Genomic DNA, 21,828 nt, shown 5'->3' with positions numbered 1-21,828 from the left:
AGGTGGCCACCGGTCGGAACTCTGTCAGCTGTGCCCATGTCCCCCCCACCCCCCAGCCCAGACTACAAATTAAAAACAGCAAATGTAGCTCTATTCTTGATTATCTTCCCCCGGCTCCCGCTCCCCCTCTTTCTTCTTCTCCTTCTTTTTTTTCTACACCCCCCCCTCTTTTTTCTTTTTCTTGTCAATGTGGAATACAAGGCCACTGCCAAAAACATATCCCACACAATCAAACATCAGATGGTGACTCCTTTCCCACAGCTTGTGTGAGTGAAAACAGTGAAATTATACCCATGTTTCGGCGACGAATCCCCTGGTGTTCTAGCAGAGGCCGGCCCCGCACCGGCTCTTGTTCGCGGCTTTTTGTTCGGACGTCCGCAGTGTTTTTAGCGCCGGACACCATTCAGGCCGCATTCAGCATTGTATGTCCCTTCACATATGGTTCATCCGCTCCAAATGTGTGCATGTACCCAGAAAATGCAGCTTTTCATTATGTATTCTCTATGTAACAGAAAAGATTAAGATATAAGCCTGGTGAATGCGGCAGGAATTAGTCGGACAGATGAATAAGGGAAAAATGAATCTGGAATGATGGTGGATTTGGTCTAATGATTGTGGGAGGGCGTTAAGAACTTGCTGGTAGGTTTCAGCCCTTTTAATCCCAGGCTGTGTGTGTATTTTGGCAGGAGCAATGCTCCTTCAGAACTCCTCGAAGGGTTCAGTGAAAGACACAGGCGCGCGCACACACAGACACACACAGACACACAGACACGCAGACACGCACAGAAACACACAGACACACACAGACACACACAGACACGTAGACACACACACGAACACACAGACACACACACAGACACGCACAGACACACCTAGATGCACACATGCACATAGATGCACAGACACACACAGACATCCACACACACAGACACACAAACATGCACAGACACACACAGACACGCGCACACACACGGACACACAGACACGGACATACACATACATGCACAGACACAGACACACACAGACATGCACAGACACACACATGCATAGACACGCACAGATACACAGACACCCACAGACACGCACAGACACACACAGACACACAGACACACACAGACACCCCTCAACCCGCCGCAGACCAGAGTCTCCCCGGGAGGCGGGCTCCCCGGACCTCGGTGTCCTCCACCTTTTCTGCAGAGCTTCGGGGGGCCTCCACGTTCCAATGCCCTGCTTTTTAAGTAAAATAAAAATGGGGGAGCCACCATGCCATTGGTGATGCCCCCCCCTTTGTATTTTGTTTCATTTCATTTATCTGGACAGTTTCACCAAAGGATCCAGGCCGAGGAGGGCAAACTCTCGAAAACAGATTTGAAGCCGAGGCGTCGACAAAAGCTAAAATGTTCTTAGATGCTTTTTCCCTCCGGTGCCCAAATTAGAAAAAAGGAGGGAAGGGGGGAAAAAAAGCTGTGGTCATTTACAATGCATAAACTCGGTGCCCTTTGAGACAAAAACCGGGGTTGGTTACAAGTGTCGGTTGACACAGTTGTTTTCCATCAGCACTTGCAAAAGAAGTTGTGCGCCTTTAACGTCATCTGTTTTATGGCTCCATAGGAAGCCAGAAGGGAGAAAATTGGAGGGGTAGGTTTATTGGCTTCCTACAACAGTTTCCAGGGAAAGATTTTTTTTCCCCAGCTAATTTTGATTGAAAAATCAAGATTTGCATCACAATAGGGATATTTCAAACGTGTAAATACAAAAGCCTACAACTTCAGAGACCTCTTGGTCGGATGTGCTGGTTCTAGCACATCATCTCATAAAAGCTTCGGGAAGGGTCTGTTTTGGGATTCATACCACAGGAGGCTCTGTTCACTGCTGATTGTAAAATTCACACTGCCGACTTCTAGAAACGCCTGCGTGACTATTTAATGCTCGGAGAGAAGAGTATATTGACACTGCAGCTTTTAAGGAAACTGTTTACATAAATTAATTCACATCATTTTTGGTGGGTGGGAAGGGAGCATATTCATTAGACCGTTTGACTAATTCGCATCAGAAATAAACCTTTTAGAGTTTAGCAGAATCAGACAAACGCTGCCTCCTTGCGTTGCTGCATATTTTACACGTTTTGGTATTCCCTTGCGTAATCGTGGTCCAAAATTTAGACGAATTCCTTTATTGGAGTAAAAAGCATGCATATTTTGAAGCCACCCCTTACCTATGAAAAATTGTATCAATATCTTCCTCTTTGAATTTAGACGAATCCATTTCCAATTTTTACTCATGATGTGATCAATATTTTGGTGATACTGCTGTCAGGTTTACAGCAGTCTCATAAAACTGTTAACAGCCTCAGTTTCTTTTGCATAACTAAAAATGCAAGATTTGTCTAGAGTTTCCCCATCCTGCCATCTTGTCACTTGCATGCATGACAACTATTTTTTTTTAAAGATTTTATTTATTTATTCAAGACACACACACACACACACAGGCAGAGACACAGGTAGAGAGAGAAGCAGGCTTCCTGCAGGACTCGATCCCAGAACCCCCAGATCACGACCTTTGGCTCAACCACTGAACCACGCAGGCGCCCCCCTATTTTATGTTAAGACTGAATCCATCAGGGCCAATTTCCTCCTTGGCTCTTGGTTGGAAAGGAAGGGCCGTGGGTTCTGAACATTCCAGTGCAAGCTGGGCCACGCAGAGCAGAGGCCGCCATCCCCACGTCCTGGTTTAGCAGTTTATTTTCAGACAATTCCAGGGGGATCCTTTTCTCTCGGGTCCCTCGCAAGTAGCACAGTGAGGCATAAAATCTCTCCTTCAGCCTAGATAATCTGGTATAATTTTCCACCATGCTTTTCCTTTTTTTCACAATGGGAGTTGTGTTTCCATTTCCAACAGTTTACATCTACATAATAAACACATGCTCACTCTCTCTCTCTCTTTTTTATCCCAGAAAATTTAATTGCATTTTAGAATCTCAATAAACAGGCGGGCGTTGCAATAAACGATCCCAAAAAAGAGGTGTTGGCAAAAAACTCCGATCACAATTTGCCTGATGCAACAAAACGGCCAGGCCTTCTGCATTGTCCCGGTGGATATTTGGGGTTGTTATCGGTGTCCTGGCTTCTGAAGTGTCTTTCTGTGCTAAATACAGGGCTGGACCGTGGAAAATCAAAAAACAAACTGGCATTTGGAAGGGCAATAACTCTTCCCGGAGAAGGGAGGAATCTACCATTTGCCTATTATTTCAGACTTACTTCTGGTTCTCTACAGCTTCCAAGGTAACAAATGAAGACGGGTCGCCCACCTTCAGTCCTGCCGCCGAAGAAAGCAGCAGAAGCCTTCTCTCCAGGAATTAGAAAGGGAAACCTGTTTGCTTTTAAGGTTTCGAAGTCCTCCCATAGAGATGAAAGGGAAATTAAAGTGAGTTACCTCTGTGGAATCGCCAAAGTAAAAACGGGTCGCTTTATCTGGGCTCTTCAGAGCTCTTTAAGATGTGAAGGTTTGGAATGAAATCCCTATAATACTTTCATTCACCAAGTCAAGATTAATAGCACTGGTGTTGTGTCCTTGGAGGGGAGCCTCCAGAAGGCATTTGGAAATAGAGATTGTCTCGCTTTGAAACACTTCCTCCGCAGAACACATCAGAAAAAAGTGGATTTGATTTTATTCCCCAGTAAAGATTCCTTTGGCATCTGATTTAAATTCATTAAATCTTTTCACCCATGCAGCCACATTTTTCTTTCTTCTTTCTTTCTTTCTTTCTTTCTTTCTTTCTTTCTTTCTTTCTTTCTTTCCTTTTTTTTTTTTTTAAGATTTTATTTAATCATTCATGAGAGACGCAGAGAGAGAAGCAGAGACACAGGCAGAGGGAGCAGCAGGCTCCATGCAGGGAGCACAATGTGGGACTCGATCCCAGGACTCCAGGATCACACCCTGGGCTGAAGGTAGCGCTAAACCGCTGAGCCACCCAGGCGTCCCCAGCCACATTTTTCCATATCCGATTTTTACATCTCAAATATTCCTCATTCTCACTCTCACTCTGCTCCCCAGAGTTAACTTATAAAAACAGTCATTGGGGACTCCTAGGTGGCTCAGGGGTTAAGCACCTGCCTTCAGCCCAGGGTGTGATGCTGGAGTCCTGGGATCAAGTCTCACATCAGGCTCCCTGCATGGAGCCTGCTTCTCCCTCTGCCTGTGTCTCTACCTCTCTCTGTCTCTCTCTCTCTCTGTGTGTGTCTTTCATGAATAAATAAATAAAATTTTAAAAAATTAAAAAATAATAAGAAAAACAGTCACTGGTGGCTGATGTTAGGCCCTCACTTCTTAGGCACCTTATATGGCAGCCTGGCTCTTGCCTTTCCATGCTGACCTCCCACCCACTCTTGTGCCCCCCCCACCTCCCCCCTTTCCACCCCCCCCTTCAGATTTTGGAATCCCTGTACTTGGAACCAGATGTAATCTAAGTTTGCTTTCCTTCTCACACGTGTTTTCAAATAAGATCAGGGAAAAATCACTTGGGATTAAAGTAGATTTACAACGAAGTTATTAGCACAAATGTGATATTATTTGCTTTCTGTATCGCCCTAGAAAATAGAGCGAAGTAAGAAGTGAAGTAGGACTGGAACCATTGCCGAGTGAAGCAAGTGGCCTGGGGCAGGTGGAAAAGTGAGCCGAGCCTGGGTGATGATCTGCAAAACTCACACCGTCTGTATCCAGCATAATGCTCTCTCTAGACTCCTGGGATCCTCCCAAGTGAAATGTCAGACTTCCGTCTTCCTTTCGCTGGCTTGCACTCTTTCTCTGCATCTGTGGTTCATTTTCAGTGATTGCTTTTTGCACGTTGGGCAGATTTTACTTTTCAAAAGCCAAAAAACTAAAGGCAGGGCCGGGTGGCTTGTCTTAACCCCATAGTCTGCTGGGCAGTGCACTGGGCGATGAATCCTGGGGAAACAGCTTAATCCCATAGAAGCCTCGCTGCAAATTCTGTCCCTGGCATTGTGTCCCTTGACCCGCTCGGGTGAATACCACATTGATCCTAAAAACATGCAGGGTCTCAGCTCGCCAAGTGCTCCTTTTATAGATCCCAGACGGCCAGCACTTCGGGGCAGGTATAGCATTTTAGGGCAGAGGAAGGAACAAGGTGAGGCCTTCAGAGAAATATGTGTGTCCGTTGGTTTGGTATTTCTGTCAGCTGTTTTACTGGTGTCTGATTAATCCTTGTGGTCGCCAGGGGCCAGCCAGGATTTCATCGGATCTAGGAACAAAACTTTTCCTCTCTTGGACAGAAGGTGGTCTGTCCAGGTCAGGGTATGGGTCATTGGAAGGGCAGCCATAGGAAGCCTGGTTTTCACAGCAACCACTTGTTACAATTAGTTATAAAAAAAAAAAAAAAAAAAAAAAAGCTAACATACGGCGCATTGACACTTTTGTGGGTGCCTGAGTCTAGATAGTGCGATTGTTCTGGAAAACAGTGCCAGCATCCTTGTTTGAAAGTGGAGAGCACCACCGTATTTCAAGTAGCAAAATCACTGCACTCTGAGACATTTGGGGGTTTCATTTCCTTCAATTGTCTAGAACTCTCTTCTATTGCTCTGTGTTAAATCCAAGTATATGAAGTAAAAATGCAGAAATGAAGAAAGGGTAAATTGAGCAAGGCAGCATCTGCGGGGTGTCCTAGCCAGCTCTCCGATGGGGCTGACAAATCATTTGCAGAATTGAAACTGGAAGCAGATGCCCTGAGTCTTGGGTCAGAGTGCCCGTGGACTCTGGCAGAGAAGCCTAGACATCCCTACCATCCGTTCTGTTCGGCTTCCTTCACCATAGAGACCCCAGTGTGGGTCTGCCTGAAAGAACGACACTACACTTCACAGAACTGGAAGTCGTGACTCAGTTCTAGTAAACGCTAGAAAGGTAGAAATGGTGTATACCTTCTGGAAAGTGTCTTTATTTTTTTATTTTTTGGAAAGTGTCTTTAAAGGGAAAGAGTTTCCCTTCGTTGCTTCCTTCCCTTCCTTCTGGAATGCAGATGTGATGGCTGGATTCCTGACACTATAGGAATGTGTGCCAAGGAGGCAAAGCAGCTGCCCATGACAGTGGAAGAGAGCCATCTCACCAGCCCTGGGCACACTAGAGAGAAATAATCTTCGGTCTTTTTCAAGTGACTTTTATTTGGGTTTCGGATAGATGAACCTAATTCTAAGAAATGCAGGTACTCAAGGGATTCTCATTTAGTCCTATCAAGTCCAGATCAAAGTTCTAAAATGTTCATTTCAATGTGAGTCTCTGGACCCGACTGGAAATACAAAGTAAAAGGATAAAACCCAGGGAATCCAGCCCTAGGTGACAAGCTGGTCAGATCCCAAGCTCTTGTGGGAAAAAACTGCCTCTGTAGGAATCAAATCACCCAGTAATGCAGTCCCTTCAGGCTAAGTGTATAGATAAGGGACAGTGATTCTCAACTAATGTGTTTCATTTTCCACTGGGTTTTGTAGCTTTGTGTGGATTCTTCACCTGGCTAGACAGGCCCCAGAAATATTAGGAAGGGAGATAATTCAAATGCATAAATAAATAAATAAATAAATAAATAAATAAATAAATAAGGCTAGAGGCCTCCAAAACTAAATGCTCAGTGGTGAATTATTTGAGCCTCAACACTTTTCCTTTGTAAGTAGAAATGATACACATTTAAGAGTTTTGGTTTCTAATTTTATGTTTTCTAACACAATTAAAGCAAGGCCTGGACCAATAAGGCAAATCTGTATAAACCATTGGACCAATGAGATCTTTAGTCCCTCTATGTACCTGGTTGCTAATGTCCAGCAGAGGTAAGCAGGGAGCAAATGGATGCCACTTCTGGTGAGATAATCCAGATATCACCAGTGGATATCCTCATGCAAAAGACTGAAATTGGACCCCTACCTCACACCATTCACAGGTTTAATTTAGAATGGGTTACAGGCCTAAATAGAAGAGCTAAAACTATGAAGCTTTTAGAAGAAAACACAGGAGTAAATCTTTGTGACTTTGAATCAGGCCATGATTTCTTAGATGAGACACCCAAAGCACAAACAACCAAAAGGAAAAAAGATAGATAAATAAATAACTGTATGCATTGAAGTTAGGAGTTTTTGTGCTGAAAATAATGCCTTCAAGAAAATAGAAAGCCCATGGGGTAGGAGAAGATATTTGCAAATCTGAGAAGGGATGAGTATCCAGAATGCATAAGAAACTCTTACAACTTAATAATAAAAAAGACAGGGATCCCTGGGTGGCGCAGCGGTTTGGCGCCTGCCTTTGGCCCAGGGCGTGATCCTGGAGACCCAGGATCGAATCCCATGTCGGGCTCCCGGTGCATGGAGCCTGCTTCTCCCTCTGCCTGTGTCTCTGCCTCTCTCTCTCTCACTGTGTGCCTATAAAATAAAATAAAATAAAATAAAATAAAATAAAATAAAATACTTTAAAAAAATAATAAAAAAGACAAATAACCAATTAAAAACTGGACAAAAGATCTGAATAGACATTTCTACAAAGTAGCTATACAAAGGGCCAATAAGCACATGAGAAAATGACCAATATTATTAGCCAGGAGGGCAATGCAAATCAAAACCACAATACTGCCTCATACCCATTACAACAGACTGAAAAAAAAAAAAAAAAAAAACAAACCCTAATCATAAGTGTTGGTGAGGATTTGAAAAAATTGGAACCCTTATCCACTGCTGGTTAAAATGTAATGGTGCAGCTGTTTTGGGGAACAGTTTGGCAGTTCCTCAAAAGCTTAAAAATAGAGGTTCCATGTGACCCATTAATTTCATCCCTTGGTATTTAGCCAAGAGAAATTAAAACATACATCCAAACAAGCACTTATATGCAAATGCTCATAGCAACAGTGTGCATAATAGCTAAAAGGTGGAAACAACCTAAATGTCCATCAATCAGAGGATGGATTAAAAAAAAAGTGGTATGTACATATGGTGGAATATTATTCAGCAATTAAAAGGAACATAGTATGGAGACATCTCCAACACAGATAAACCTTGGAAACAGTATGCTAGGTGTAAGAAGCCAGTCATAGAAGTCTGCATAGTGTATAATTCCATTCATATGAGATATCCAGAATGGGCAAATCTATGAAAACAAACAAACAAAAAAACAGATTAGTGGTTGCTAGTTGTTGGTGGGAAGTGAGAATGGGTTGTGACTGCTAATGGGCTTTTATTCAGGGTGATGAAAATATTCTAAACTTATATTGTGGTGATGGTTATACAACTTAGTGAATATATCAAAGTCATTGAACTGAATACTTTATTTATTTTTTTTAAAGATTTATTTATTTATTCATGAGAGACACACACAGAGAGAGAGAGGCAGAGACACAGGCAGAGGGAGAAGCAGGCTCCATGCAGGGAGCCTGATGTGGGTCTCCAGGATCACGCCCTGGGCTGAAGGCGGCCCTAAACCGCTGAGCCACCTGGGCTGCCCTGAACTGAATACTTTAAATGAGGGAATTTATGACATTCAAATTTTATCTCAATTAAGATTTTTTTTTTAATGGAAGTAGAATTGACCCAGCCTCCAAAATTGGGCCCAGCCTCCATATGGGCCCAAGGACAGAGAGCCTGTGCTCACAATCTGGGGTTTTCAGCCCACACTGGAGGGCTCATGTTGCTAACTGCCTCGACTCCAGGGTCTGGGTCCAGACGGCCTACTTCAGTCTGTGCTTGATGTCTGAGCCTTCCTGCCTGGGCCAGACCTCCCCGTACTCTGGTATGTGTCCTGTTTAGCCCATGCACGACATGAGCCCCTTTCTGCTTAGCTAGTGCCAGATCTCACTGTTTCCCAGGCAGCCCGACCCCTCAAATCCCGGGTGGGTATTCCTGGTGTAAGCACTCTGCACCCGTGTAGTAACAGTTGTCCCAGACTGAGCACCTACTATACACCAGATGATGCTTTAAGTGCTCCACATGTTGTGATTCATTTGATTCTCAGGACAACTTTCTTCAAAATAAGTTCTACTATTAATGACAATTTTACACTGGATATGGAAAATATCCATAAAATATCATCAAAGAGATGACCAAGTTCACACAGCAGGTAGATGGAAGAGGGTTGAAATCGAACTCGAGAGATGATCCTTGACCATCTACCACTTGCCTCAGCTGGCCCTTGCTGACAGTAGGTAGGTGGAAGCCAAGACTTTGACCTCTAGGTCTTATCTTCTGGGACAAAGTCCCATTGATGTAGAGGGACTGCACTGTGGGAGCCCTTCTCCTTTGAGACCTCCTTGGATCCCTTCTACTCTTTTGTTCTGCTTCTAATAGCCCAGCAAGGCCTGTGCACCCCCCCTCCACCCCTTGAACTACTAGATCCCCACTTTGCTCAAAGACATAGATCTGGAAGTTCTTGGGAACGTATATTCCCCCAATGTGACTCGTCCTCTAATAATAAATGTTATGTAATCCAAAAGCACCACCCTCCTTGCCTCCACTGGGGACAACTCCAAGATATAACTGACATTCCACTGTCCCCTACACAAACTGGTGGAAGTTACCTGTGGGCAATTTTTTCTGAAATCACGCCTTTGATTAATTTCCTTATCTTCATTATCCTGCTAGTTTCCTTATCTTCATTATCCTGCCTCCTCACTTCCTTACCTGTTTACCCTGGGCGTGTTTCCTTAATAAATCACTCATACATGAGCTTTTGTTTCTGGGTCTCCTGGGAAACCCAACCTAGGACGGAACATGTGTCAAGTACTTAGCACAGCCCAGAGCACATAGTATGTGCTCATTAAATGACCACGGTTCTAGTGATCATAGCTTCAAGATCACAGATCAAGCATCTGAAGGCTGCTTCTCCTACTTGGCCCTACAGCTTTAGCACTAATTCTTGAATTGTGAGAAAGGGGAAGGGAGAAGAGTTGAAAACTGTAGGTCAGAGGTCAGTCTTGGATCTCACCCTTTTCTGCTTCTCTTAAGAGCAACCCAGCCTTTATTCCAGGCAGTCCCTGTTGCATGATGTCACAACATTCACAGCTGGCCTTGGATGTGTTACTTGATATTAAAAAATTATTTTTATGAACACTGGGTGGCTAAGCAGTTGAATGTCTGCCTTTGGGTCAGGTCATGATGCAGGGATCCTGGGATCGAGTCTCACATCGGGCTCCCCGCAGGGAGTCTGTTTCTCCCTTTGCTTGTGTCTCTCTCTCTCTGTCTGTCTCTCATCAATAAATAAATCAAATCTTTAAAAAATGAAAAATAAAAAAATTCTTTTTAAAGGTTTGATAGAGGGATCCCTGGGTGGCACAGTGGTTTAGCACCTGCCTTTGGCCCAGGGCGCGATCCTGGAGACTCGGGATCGAATCCCATGTCAGGCTCCCGGTGCATGGAGCCTGCTTCTCCCTCTGCCTATGTCTCTGCCTCTCTCTCTCTCTCTGTGTGACTATCATAAATAAATAAAAATTTTAAAAAAATAAAGGTTTGATAGAAGTTGGACAATTTAGGCCTCTAAGTAAATCGCTTCCAGTGTTTCCCAGCCCCATCCCTTAAAAATAAAAATCAAATATCTATTGAGAGTTTGATGTGTAAGTATAAAAAACTCTTGTAATAAAATTAAAATATCAAATTTTTATAATCTTTGTTGTATACCATAGTCTGTTTGTCCTTTTTTTCTTTCTTTCTTTCTTTCTTTCTTTCTTTCTTTCTTTCTTTCTTCTTTCTCTTTCTTTCTTTCTTTCTTTCTTTCTTTCTTTCTTTCTTCTTTCTTTTTCTTCTTTCCTTCCTTCTTCTTTTTTTTTTTTTTTTAGAGAGGGGAGGGAGACATTAAAGGAAAGGGAGGGAGTGGGGAGGAGCAGAGGAAAAGAGAGAGAGAGAGAATCTTAAGCAGCCTCCAGGCCTAGTGTGGAGCCTGACCCAGGACTTGATCCTAGGTCCCTGAGGTCGTGACTGTAGCCGAAATCAAGAGTTGATCACCCAACCAACAGAGCCACCCAGGTGTGCCCCAAAACCTTTCCTAAGTCCCTTATGTGCATTTCACCTCCTCAAGCAAGTGCTTGAAGAAACAAGCACAGAGAGGTTAAGTAACTTGCCTGAGCCCACCCAGGCAGGTTTGACCTTGAGCCATATGACCCTGAAGTCCATGTTCATAACTGTGAGGCTAGCCCATCTCCCTGTCATAGAATAGATAGTGTGTCTTACAAGAAAACAAAGGGAGCCGTCACATGTTCTCCAAGGCCCTGCCAGGTGGGGAAGTCCAATTGCCTAGAAGAATCCCAACCGTCACGTGTGCACACCTACACACATACACACTTATTCACACAGGCCTTCCACCAGGGCCTGACATCACCACTACCTCGTTAAGCCTCCAGGTCTCTGTTAGGGCTGCCATCACTGGGCGAATCTACCCATGATCACCAAGACCCTCTGATACCCTTGGATGGGCTCCTCTTACTGCGTTGCTCAGCAGTTCTCCAACAAAGCCATGACCCAGTCTTTTCTACAGTATCTCCTTTGTTGAAGGTGGAAAGTATGCAGTGGGATTCTGTGTGTTTCATAGCACCTCAAAGGTTTCCTCCTGCAGAGGAGCTCAGAAAGCCTTTGGAGGGTACCTAATGGAGAGAGAAGGGAAGAACCAGCAAATGGTTTTCAAATTGTGTTCCGAGGAGCCCAAGGGTTCCCTGGAGGTACTGCAAGGCAAGCTCTGGGGGACCTAGAGAAAGACGGCGCGAGGACAACACCAAGAGGGGTCCTTCTCCCCACCCTCTCTGCCCCTCTGATTTTTCTATCTTTAAATGAGCGTACTGCTCAAACAATATTTGAAACCCCCTTTTCAAGGAGAGGAGAAAGGACTACCCCGTCCGTGCCCCCACTGCTCAGCCCACAGTGGGCATGCGGACTCCGAGACATTCCCACTTTCCATCGCACTTCAGACCCTCATCTCATGCCTTGATGATGTGTGCAGCATGGGCCTTGGCCCTTCCTGGAGGGCCTGTCCCCGTTACACTCTCCTGAACTGGCCAGACGTGAACCAGGGGAGAATGTTTTTAGGTCATCCATGGTGACCTGTGACTGGGTCATTTTCTGGGGGCTTGTGTCTCCTTGCTTCTAGGGGAGGGATGGTAAACTCAGGCCCGCAGCGTGGACCCGGTAAGTCTGGTGAAACCTTTGTTGGGAGATCCTTAGGAGGTGCTGATTGTCACTCTTCCCCATGCCCCTTATTACAGAGCACAGTGCTTCTCCACCTGCAGTCCCCAGACAGCAGAGCGGCATCACCTGGGAACTTGTTAGAAAAGCAAATTCTCAGTCCCCACCCCAGACCTACTGAATCGGGAACTCTGGAATGAGCCCAGCAGTCTGTGTTTTGACAAGCTTTCCAGGTGGTTCTCCTGCTTGTGGGGGTTTGAGCACCCCTCTGCAGGTCCCTGAACCAGCAGTGGCCACCCGGCTCTCTAACGTATCCCTCTGCAAAAATGTGGACAAGTGGGCCCCACGCCTTAGAGCTGAAAACAGTTCAGGTGGGGCCCATGGTGAACACACGTATTTGTATATTAGTATTTGAGGAACTTGTTCAGACTGAATGGAGGTGTGTGAAAACCAGTAACCCATGTGTTTCCCATTCTGGAAAAAACCCTTGGAGCCTTCACATATGGAGGTCTTGCAGGAAAGGAAACACCAGACAGGTTTCCTTTTAGTTCTACCAAAAAAAAAAAAGTCAGTAATCCTGGAGTTTGGGGGGAAACACTGAAAAGTCAAATGATGTCTCAGGGCCCCCAAACCACCAAACAGGATGGAAGCAGAGTAAGCAGGTTTGGGGAATCGTCCCTCTTTCCACCTGCTGGAGTGAATTCCTAGTCATGTGATACTCGGAAAAGCTCATTTCCTTTTCAAAATAAGTCCTTTGTGGGGCACTTGGGTGGCTCAGTGCTTGAGCATCTGCCTTCGGCTCAGGTCATGATCCCGGGGTCCTGGGATCGAGTCTCGCATTGGGCTCCCCGCAGGAGGCCTGTTTCTCCCTCTGCCTCTGTGTCTCTCATGAATAAATAAATAAAATCTTAAAAAGAAAAAAAGTTTCTCGTTTTTACTGGCAGGTGAAAAGGAAGGAATACTTTAAACTGTACCGTGGGCTCTGGAAATGCTGTGCAGGGAACAGCTCCTGGAGAAGGTTGCTCTACAGCGCATTTCTGACATTTATCAAGCCGTAGGAATTGCATTTCTATGAGGTGCTTGTCTATCTCCGAGAGCATGCCATGCCTCCGAGAACATTCAATTCTCTCTGGTCATTTTTTTTTTTTCCTCTCTCTGGTCATTTTTCTAAATGCAAAGCAAGTCTTCTAAGATATTTAATTAGGTTATCATGCTCTTTGGGCGGTGTCTGCAAACTCCTTTAGCCTTTTTTTTTTTTCTTTTTCCCCCTGGAGGCTCTCTTTCCAAAAGAGTACAGTAATAATCCTACCTTCCCCCCCCATCACTTCTATGAAAACATACTAGTTTGTGAGTGCATGATGGAGGGAAATCACTTTCAGAAAGACACCCGACCCTCAGCTTTGAATTGTGTTATTTTTATACAGCAGCAAAGAACAAATGCATTTCTCAATTATGAAACCCATCTGTGAGGTGCCTTTCAAAGCGCACAGTGATGCAGCCAGTCATTTGATCAAATTCTTAAATCATCTTGAAACAGTAGTTGCCCCCTGCCCCACACTGCACGCTTGCTTGTGCAATATGATAGCGCTGTGTTTCGCTTTTTAAGTCAAACACGTTTTCCATTTATTCTAACCGGCACCAAAATGAGTCTGAAACACCGAGGGTGGCAATAAGCAGTGGGAACAGCCCCTTGGGAAGACTTTTCACCAATGAACTTTAACATTCCAGCTGCTGAGCTGGAGTTGGTTTTTCCCTGGCTGAAAAAAAATACACCCCTCCCTCCTGGGAAGCACTCACTGGGTGCATCGCTAGCACCGCGTGGAGTCAGTCCTGTTCTCGAAAACTCCATGCTCATGATGTCAAAAGCCCAGAAGAGATTTTAGAAGCCATCTGTTATGGGTTGACCTATACGCCTCCGAAATTTGTTGAGGTCCTAAATCACCTGCAAACGTGGCCTTCTTTGGAAATGGAGCCTTGCCAGATGATCAGGTTAAGATGGGGTTAGGGCCGTGATCCAGATGACGAATGTTCTTAGAAAAAGGTGAAATTTGGGGATCCCTGGGTGGCTCAGCGGTTTAGCGCCTTGCCTTCAGCCCAGGGCATGATCCTGGAGTCTGGGGGTCGAGTCCCACGTCGGGCTCCCTGCATGGAGCCTGCTTCTCCCTCTGCCTGTGTCTCTGCCTCTCTCTCTCTCTCTGTCTATCATAAATTTTTTTTAAAAAATCTTAAAAAAGATGAAATTTGTACACAGAGACACACATGCACACAGGGAACCCCTTTGTGAAGATGAAGGTAGGGGTTGGGGGGATATATCTACGAGCCAAGAGATGCCAAAGATTGCCAGCAACCACTAGAAGCCAGGAGAGGGGTGGAACAGATTCTCCCCCACAGCCCTCCAAGGGAACCAATCCTGCCACCCCTGTGATCCTGGACTTCCAGCCTCTGGAAGTGTGAGAAAATGAATTTCTGTTGGGTGAGCCCCCAGTCCGTGGCACTTTGTTACAGTATCTCTGGGAAATTGATATACCACCCACCCCACCAAGTCTACAGGTGAGCCTCTGGGTCCCAAGAGAACCATCTCACTAGGGAGTTAGGGTACACCTGAGTCTTCTGAGAACCTGCCTTAGAGCCCACCACCTCTGCATTACTGTACTAACCTTACTGCCACAGGAAATGATTGTAAGCCTTGCCTCGAGAGGTCACTATAGCATCACTCTGCAATAGGGTAGTAATAATTATTTATTTGAGAGAGAGAGAGAGAGAGAGAGAATAAGCAGGGGAGAGGGGGAGAGAAACCCAAGCAGACTCCAGGGTGAGCGCATAGTGTCACACGGGGCCCGATCTCACAACCCTGAGATCACAACCCGAGCCGAAACCAAGAGTCAGCCACCTAACCGATCTTGCCACCTGGGTGCCCCTAGACACTTGTTCTGAAATTGAAATCTCCGTGTCAAGCACCAAGGGGCTGAGAATAGGAAGGTGCCCAACATTCAGCCCCTGTGCCAGCAGGGCTCCCTGTGGCAAAGCTCATTTAGCTGTGACGTCAGGAAGTTTTGCTGAGTCTCTTTGAGCAAAAGAAAGGGAGGACCCCACGTTGGTTCATGAGGAGCTGAGAGGAAAGGGAAAAGATTGGCTCCCTAGCTTCTCCCCCCAGGCCCTGGGATGCACCATCAGAAGACAAACGCGGGACACCTTGGTGTCACCTGGTGGCGTCCTCCTCTCTTGAGCGCCCTCTGGTGTTCTCAAGTAATGACAACAGTAGCTCATCCTACAGCTGGAAAGGTGCTGGAAGTAACTAGCCAGTGGTTCTTCACTCAAACAGGAGATCTCTGGGAAAACTCACTTGCTGTGTGTGGTATCCAACCAGCGTCCGAGCTCAGAGTTTAGATTATTACCTCCTCACTGTTCTCACTGCTCTTTTCAACCTCAGAGTTTGCTACTGTACATGGGTTCTCTGTCCAGGGTCCCCTAGCTGTTCCCACACCCTCACGTCAACCCAGTCTGAGGAAGAGGAATGAGAATCCGGTCCCGCTCCTCTGGGTCCATCTGGAGAGTTAAGAGAATCTCTAAAGCTGTTTCTCAACCTTGGCCTGGTTGACATTTGACCCTGATCATTCTGTGTGTGTGTGTGTGGAGGGGGCTGTCCTGTGTCTTAAGGATGTTGGCTTCAGGCCATTAGATGCTGGTAGCATTTCCTTCCCGACTGTGACAGTCAAAGATGTTTCTAGATATCATCATACATCCTGTAGGGGGTAAAATTCCCCTAGACTGAGTTAATGCTCCTTAAGCTAAAAGCAAACAAACAAACCAACAAGAAGTATCTTTCACTCCATGAAAATAGAGCCACCATTTATAAAGCTCTCTTTGATTTTTGGATGTCATACATAACCTATTTTTATATTTTTGGTTAATCTGATGCTAACTTATTGTGATACCACTGGTCCAATTAATAGAACTGAATATTCCAACCATAGGTTGGAATATAAACATCTGAAATATATGGCAAACACACATATATGCACATTTAACATACATGTTACATATATAATATACATAATATTTTATGTATATTTTAATTGTTTGATATACATATGTCTAATGCTACAAAATCACTATATTCAAAAATTTTTTTCAGGACCTTTACTTTATTCCAGAATATTCTTTCATATGTTTTCTTATTAAATTCTCAAAATAGGCTTTTAGGCTGGGCTTATTTTCCTCCGTATTTCTATTTTAGAGGGACCAAATCACCTGATTGAAGTCACACAATGGGAAGATCTTGTTGGTGATGGAGTCCATTTCCACAATTCAAAACCATGTTTGTGACACTTCACCAGCTGCCACCTTGAGCTTAGCAAACAGCCATGTGGTCCATTGTCTTCCTCTGTGACACTGGGACTGTCTGGGATAAACATGAAGATTGTTATGATTAATAATTAGTGGTATTGCAGCCCAAGTGCCCATTGATAGATGAATGAATAAAGAAGATATGGTATATATATGGCATGGACTATTATACTGCCATGAAAAAGAATGAAATCTTGCCATTTGCAATGGCATGAATGGAGCTAGAGAGTTAAGTGTTAAGTGAAATAAGCCAATCATAAAAAGACAAATACCATGTGATTTCACTCATATGTGGACTTTAAGAAACAAAACAAACAAGCAAAGGAGGGGAGAGGAGAGAGAGACAAACCAAGAGATAGACCCTTAACTATAGAGAACAAACCAAACCAATGGTCACCAGAAGAGAGGTGGGTGGAGGGATGGGGTGAAATAGGTGAGGGGGATTAAGAGTACACTTTTTTTTTTAAGATTTATGTATTTATTTATTTGAGAGAGCACAAGCAGGAACAGGGGCAGAGGTAGAGGGAGAAATAGACTCCCTACTGAGCAACAGAGTACACTTCTGTTGAGCACTGAGTAATGTATAGAATTGTTGAATCACTATATGGTACACCTGAAACTAATATAACACTGTAAGTTAACTATGCTGGAATTAAAATAAAAACCATAAAATAATAAAAATAAGAATTAATACCGTTGGTAAGTAGAAGTAGCAGCCAACATTGCTTGAGTGCATCCTCTGTCCCAGGCATGATGCTAAGCTCCATCTCATGTTGTCCTTTCAACGGTGTCGTGAAGCAGGAATCATTACCAATGTTCACAGCTTTGGAGATGCAAGCGCAAAAGGCTACCACCTACCCAGGCCACAGTGGCTGATGAGCAGGAAACCAGGCCTCCCCCAACCACCTGGGCATGCCCCCTCCCCGCTCTTCTCCCTGGGGGGGCTCTGCTTCTCTATTCCTTGCTTAATAGCCACTCATTGTTTGAAGAGCGTCGGTTTCCATATTTGCTTTGGTTCCTCAAAATATCATATAATTATTCTTTATACAGATCTTGTGTAGTTTCTCTTTAAGCCATCATGTGGCTTCATTAGTGTGAAAACCCAGTTTGGGGACCAAAATAATTTTATTTCCCTGACTGATAAGCATTGTATGGTAGTAGTAATAGTAAAATTCACAGGAGCAGCAGCAACAATCCCAGGAAAATTAATAGTCAAAGTTAGGAAACTCTAGTTCATTTCATTGAAAATGCTTGAAATGGAAAGAGAAGCCAAGTCATTGTGGTGGTGGAGAGTTAGGTTCATACGGCTGCCATAACAAAGTGCCACAAACGGGGGACATCACACAGCACACATGGATTACCTTCCAGTTCTAGAGGCCAGAAATCTGAAATCAAGGTGCTGGCAGGCGCATACTTCCCTCAACGTCTCTACAGGAGGGTCCTTCCTGCCTCTTCCAGCTCCTGCTGACACCCACATTCCTTGCTTGCAGCTGCACTACTCCAATCTCTGCCTCTCTTTCCCCGTGACTTCTCCCTGTGTCTGCTAGTCTTCTCAGAAGGACACCAGCTACAGAGGACGGAGGGCCCACCTCACTCCAGAACGAGCTCATCCTAACTAACTACAACAGCAATGACTCTGTTTCCAAATAAGGTCACATTCTGAGGTCCCGGAGGTAAGGACTTCAATGTGTCTTTTTGAGGAGGGGGCGGAGACACACAATTCACCATAGCAGGTCATACCAAGGCTCACCCCTAAATCTAACAGATCGTGACCGGGGTTTGTACAGTATTTGGTGTTGTTTCAGGATGATTACTAGCAGTTGGGATACATCTGAAATTGGCCTCACCCTATAAACATTCAAGAGGGAAACAAGAAATGAACAGAAGTGTCCCTTGTTCCTTGTCTCTCTGGGGGAGCAGGATGGGAAGACAGGTTTGGTTGGTAAGAAAACTGGCATAAATGTTACAAGAATGCAGATGAGGCAAGGAGTCCCATGATATACTTTCTTATGCCCATGAGTCAGGGAGTTTTTTTTTTTAAGATTTATGTATTTATTTATTTGAGAGAAAGCACAAGCAGGAACAGGGGCAGAGGTAGAGGGAGAAATAGACTCCCTACTGAGCAGGGAGCCCAACACAGGCCTCGATCGCAGGACCCTGGGATCATCCCCTGAGCCGAAGGCAGCCGCCTCCCAGATGGCCCCCAGCGATTCTCACCTCTTGTATTCATACTCTTTCTGGTACCCTTCCATCTAAGTCGGGCTGACCTGTGGAACCAGTAGGTATGATGGTGTGTGATTTCTGAGGGTAACTTATAAAAGTCCTGGCCTTGCTCCCTCTTGGGTCACCACCTCTGGGGGAAACCAGCCACCAGGCTGTGAGGGTGCTCATTCGGCCATGGAGGGAGAAACTGAGGCCTCCCTCCACCAACTAGCACCAACTTGCCAGGCTTGTGAGGGAGCCACGCTGGAAGCAGATCCAACCCCAGTCAAGCCTTCAGATGGCGGCCTCTTCACTTGACATCTTGACTGCAACCACGTGGAACACGCTGAGCCTAACAGAACCACCCAGCCAAGCTGCTCCTGAATTGCTGACCCACCGGAGCTGTGAGATAAAAAATGTTTGTGTTAAAAAAAAAATGTTTGTGTTGTTTTAAGCTGCTGAGAGTTTTGTTACATGGCAATGGGTGGCTAATACGATGGATCTTCCACACAAACCCATAAGGCAGGCAGGACAGATTTCATAAGGGAGGAAATACCCTTCATGGCTGTAATTGGAATCCAATATGTCCCTTTCCATCCAAGGACTACAACGGAGCGGAATCCCTTCACCACAAGGCTGTGAGGTTTAGGTGGTAAATACCTGAAGCAATAAGCCAATTCTTTAAGTTCCAGCATGTACCTGGCCAACTGCAACCTCTTAGCTAAGGAAGCTGTGCTTGCGCCCATGTAGGGAGCTGTGACCCCATGTGACGTTCATGTATTCAGAGGCACATTGTGAGGTTCATGACAAATGCATGTTATGTCTCTACTGAAGTTCTCCAACGGATGACAGCAGTAAACTGCAGCAAGAGACCTTTTGGGGAAGACTCGTTGGCTGCCTGGCAGGTGGGCAGCATGGATCCCATCACGGAGGCTGGGGTGGATCTGCCTCCAGGATGAGATGGACTCGAAGCTGGCAGGGAGCTTTGCTGAAAGGCTGTCTTGAGTTCTTGATGCTCCTCCGCACACTATAGATCATATCAGCTGCATGAGGGGAGGGGCAGAAACAGACTGAATTTGTGAATTTGTCTTTTAAATAAATGGTTCTTCACATGTGAAAATATATCCCCCATTAATGAACTCTGTGCTGTGAGCGCTTTGTCTACTGACTTGGTCCTCGAAATTAACTATGCATTAGAATCATTCTGGGAATCTATCAAAAATGCAGCCTTCAGAGACCACCTCAAGGAGCTCTTAGCTAGGTCCCAAAAGATGGTTCTTGGTTTTCTAAACTGCTCCCATTATTTTAATTTGTAAACAGGTTTGGGAACCAACCTGGGCCCAAGATGGGCTACTTGAGCTATCTGCCTTTGGGCATCTTATCTAACCTGGCTAAGCCTTGGTTTCTTGTCTGCAAAACAGGAGTTGTATGGTGTGCCTGAGTGGCTCAGTAGTTGAGCATTTGCCTTTGGCTCAGATCATAATCTCAGGGTCCTGGGATCGAGTCCCACATCAGGATCCCCACTGGAAGCTTGCTTCTTCCTCTGCCTATATCTCTGTCTCTCTCTTTGTATCTCTCATGAACAAATAAGTAGTCTTTAAAAAAAAAAAAAAAAAAAAAAAAACAGGAGTTGTATCAGTTTGCCAGGGCTGCCTTAAAAAAATCAAAACTGGGTGGTTTAAATAATGTGAATTATTTTCTCCCAGTCCTGGAGGACAGAAGTTCAAGATCAAGGGGTTGACAGGGTTTCTTCTGAGGCCTCACTCCGTGGCTTGTGAATGGCCATCATCTCCCTGTGTCCTCCCTTGGCCTTCCCTCTATGGGGGTCTATGTCCTAATCTCCTTGTCTTGTCATATTGGTTTGGGATCCACCCTAATGACCTCATTGTAACTTAATTACCTTTTAAAAAGCCCCATCTCCAAATATAGTCACATCCTAAGGTACTGGGGGTTAGGGCTTCAACATAGGAATTTTGGAGGGGACACAGGTCAGCCCTTGTCCTCATTGGGAGGATTACATAAGATCAGGTGCTTAAAGCCTCCAGGTGCGGGGGGCGAGGTTTATATGCAAATCAGAAGATACAAAATCTTATTTTCCATTCCCTCCCATTTTGGTGGCACTATGTGGGAAAATTGCCTTTAAGACATGAGTGACACACAGGAAAACTGGACTTGTCTTTTAGGCGATAATCCCCTTAAAACATCTGGTCTGCTCCACCCCCACCGTCAGAGCTGGTGCAAATCCACCGGCCATGAAATGGTGGCCCTGAAATCCTTGAAATCCGAGCAGCTGCAGTGGAGGGGCCTGGTTCCTGGAATCTGAGCTTAGCACTTAAGACTGAGTTTCTTTTCAAAAGAGCTGGAGGCTCAAACACTTGTTGCACATAATCCTTTTTTCAGAGGAAAGGGAGGCACTTTAATGCCACTATAGAGTCCCCACTGTGGGTTTGCAGAGGGCTCCAGTAGATTTTCACACTCGTCCTCACCCGCCTCCCTGTCAGGCCCGGAACCAAAGGCAAGGCCAGCAACGTCACACATGGGACCATCTGACAGGGCAAAGGAGAGAGACCAGGGCTCCATAGGGCCTGTGGGAATGCCCTGCCCTCGGCCCAATTCCTGCCCCTTGAGTGCCACCTGCCCTGAGAGGCTGCTGCACTCTGAAGTCGTCACCATCCACTGCAAAGGAATCTAGGGTTCCTAGTGCCCCCTGTTGCAAACGTTGGGTAAATGGTGGGTCCCTTTACTTCCTCATTATTGATTATGGTGTTAAGGTGGAAGGAAGGGGGGATTCTTGGAGTTCCCAAAGCAGGTAGATGTAAGCATACAACCGCAAAACTGAACCATCTCTATCTAGGGTAACCCCATCACCTGAACCATCTCTACCTAGGGTAACCCCATCACCTGGAGTAGAATGAACAACACCCTCTTGTCCATACTCCGTGCTTTGGGGCTTGAAGCCTCCTTCCATAGGATGGGTAGATGGGGGTAGAACCTGGATATGATTTTTGGAGAAGTGAGCAAGAAACACTCCATCTCTGGATCTCCAATTCTTCATCTGTTGGATCAATTACCTTGCTAGACTTGACCCTCTGGGTCAGCCCCCTTAGCAGTCAAGCACTGGGTGTGAAAGGTGACA

The sequence above is a fragment of the Canis aureus genome, chromosome 30, assembly GCF_053574225.1.
Source record: "Canis aureus isolate CA01 chromosome 30, VMU_Caureus_v.1.0, whole genome shotgun sequence".
Taxonomy (NCBI): domain Eukaryota; kingdom Metazoa; phylum Chordata; class Mammalia; order Carnivora; family Canidae; genus Canis; species Canis aureus.
This window is presented reverse-complemented; position numbering follows the sequence as displayed.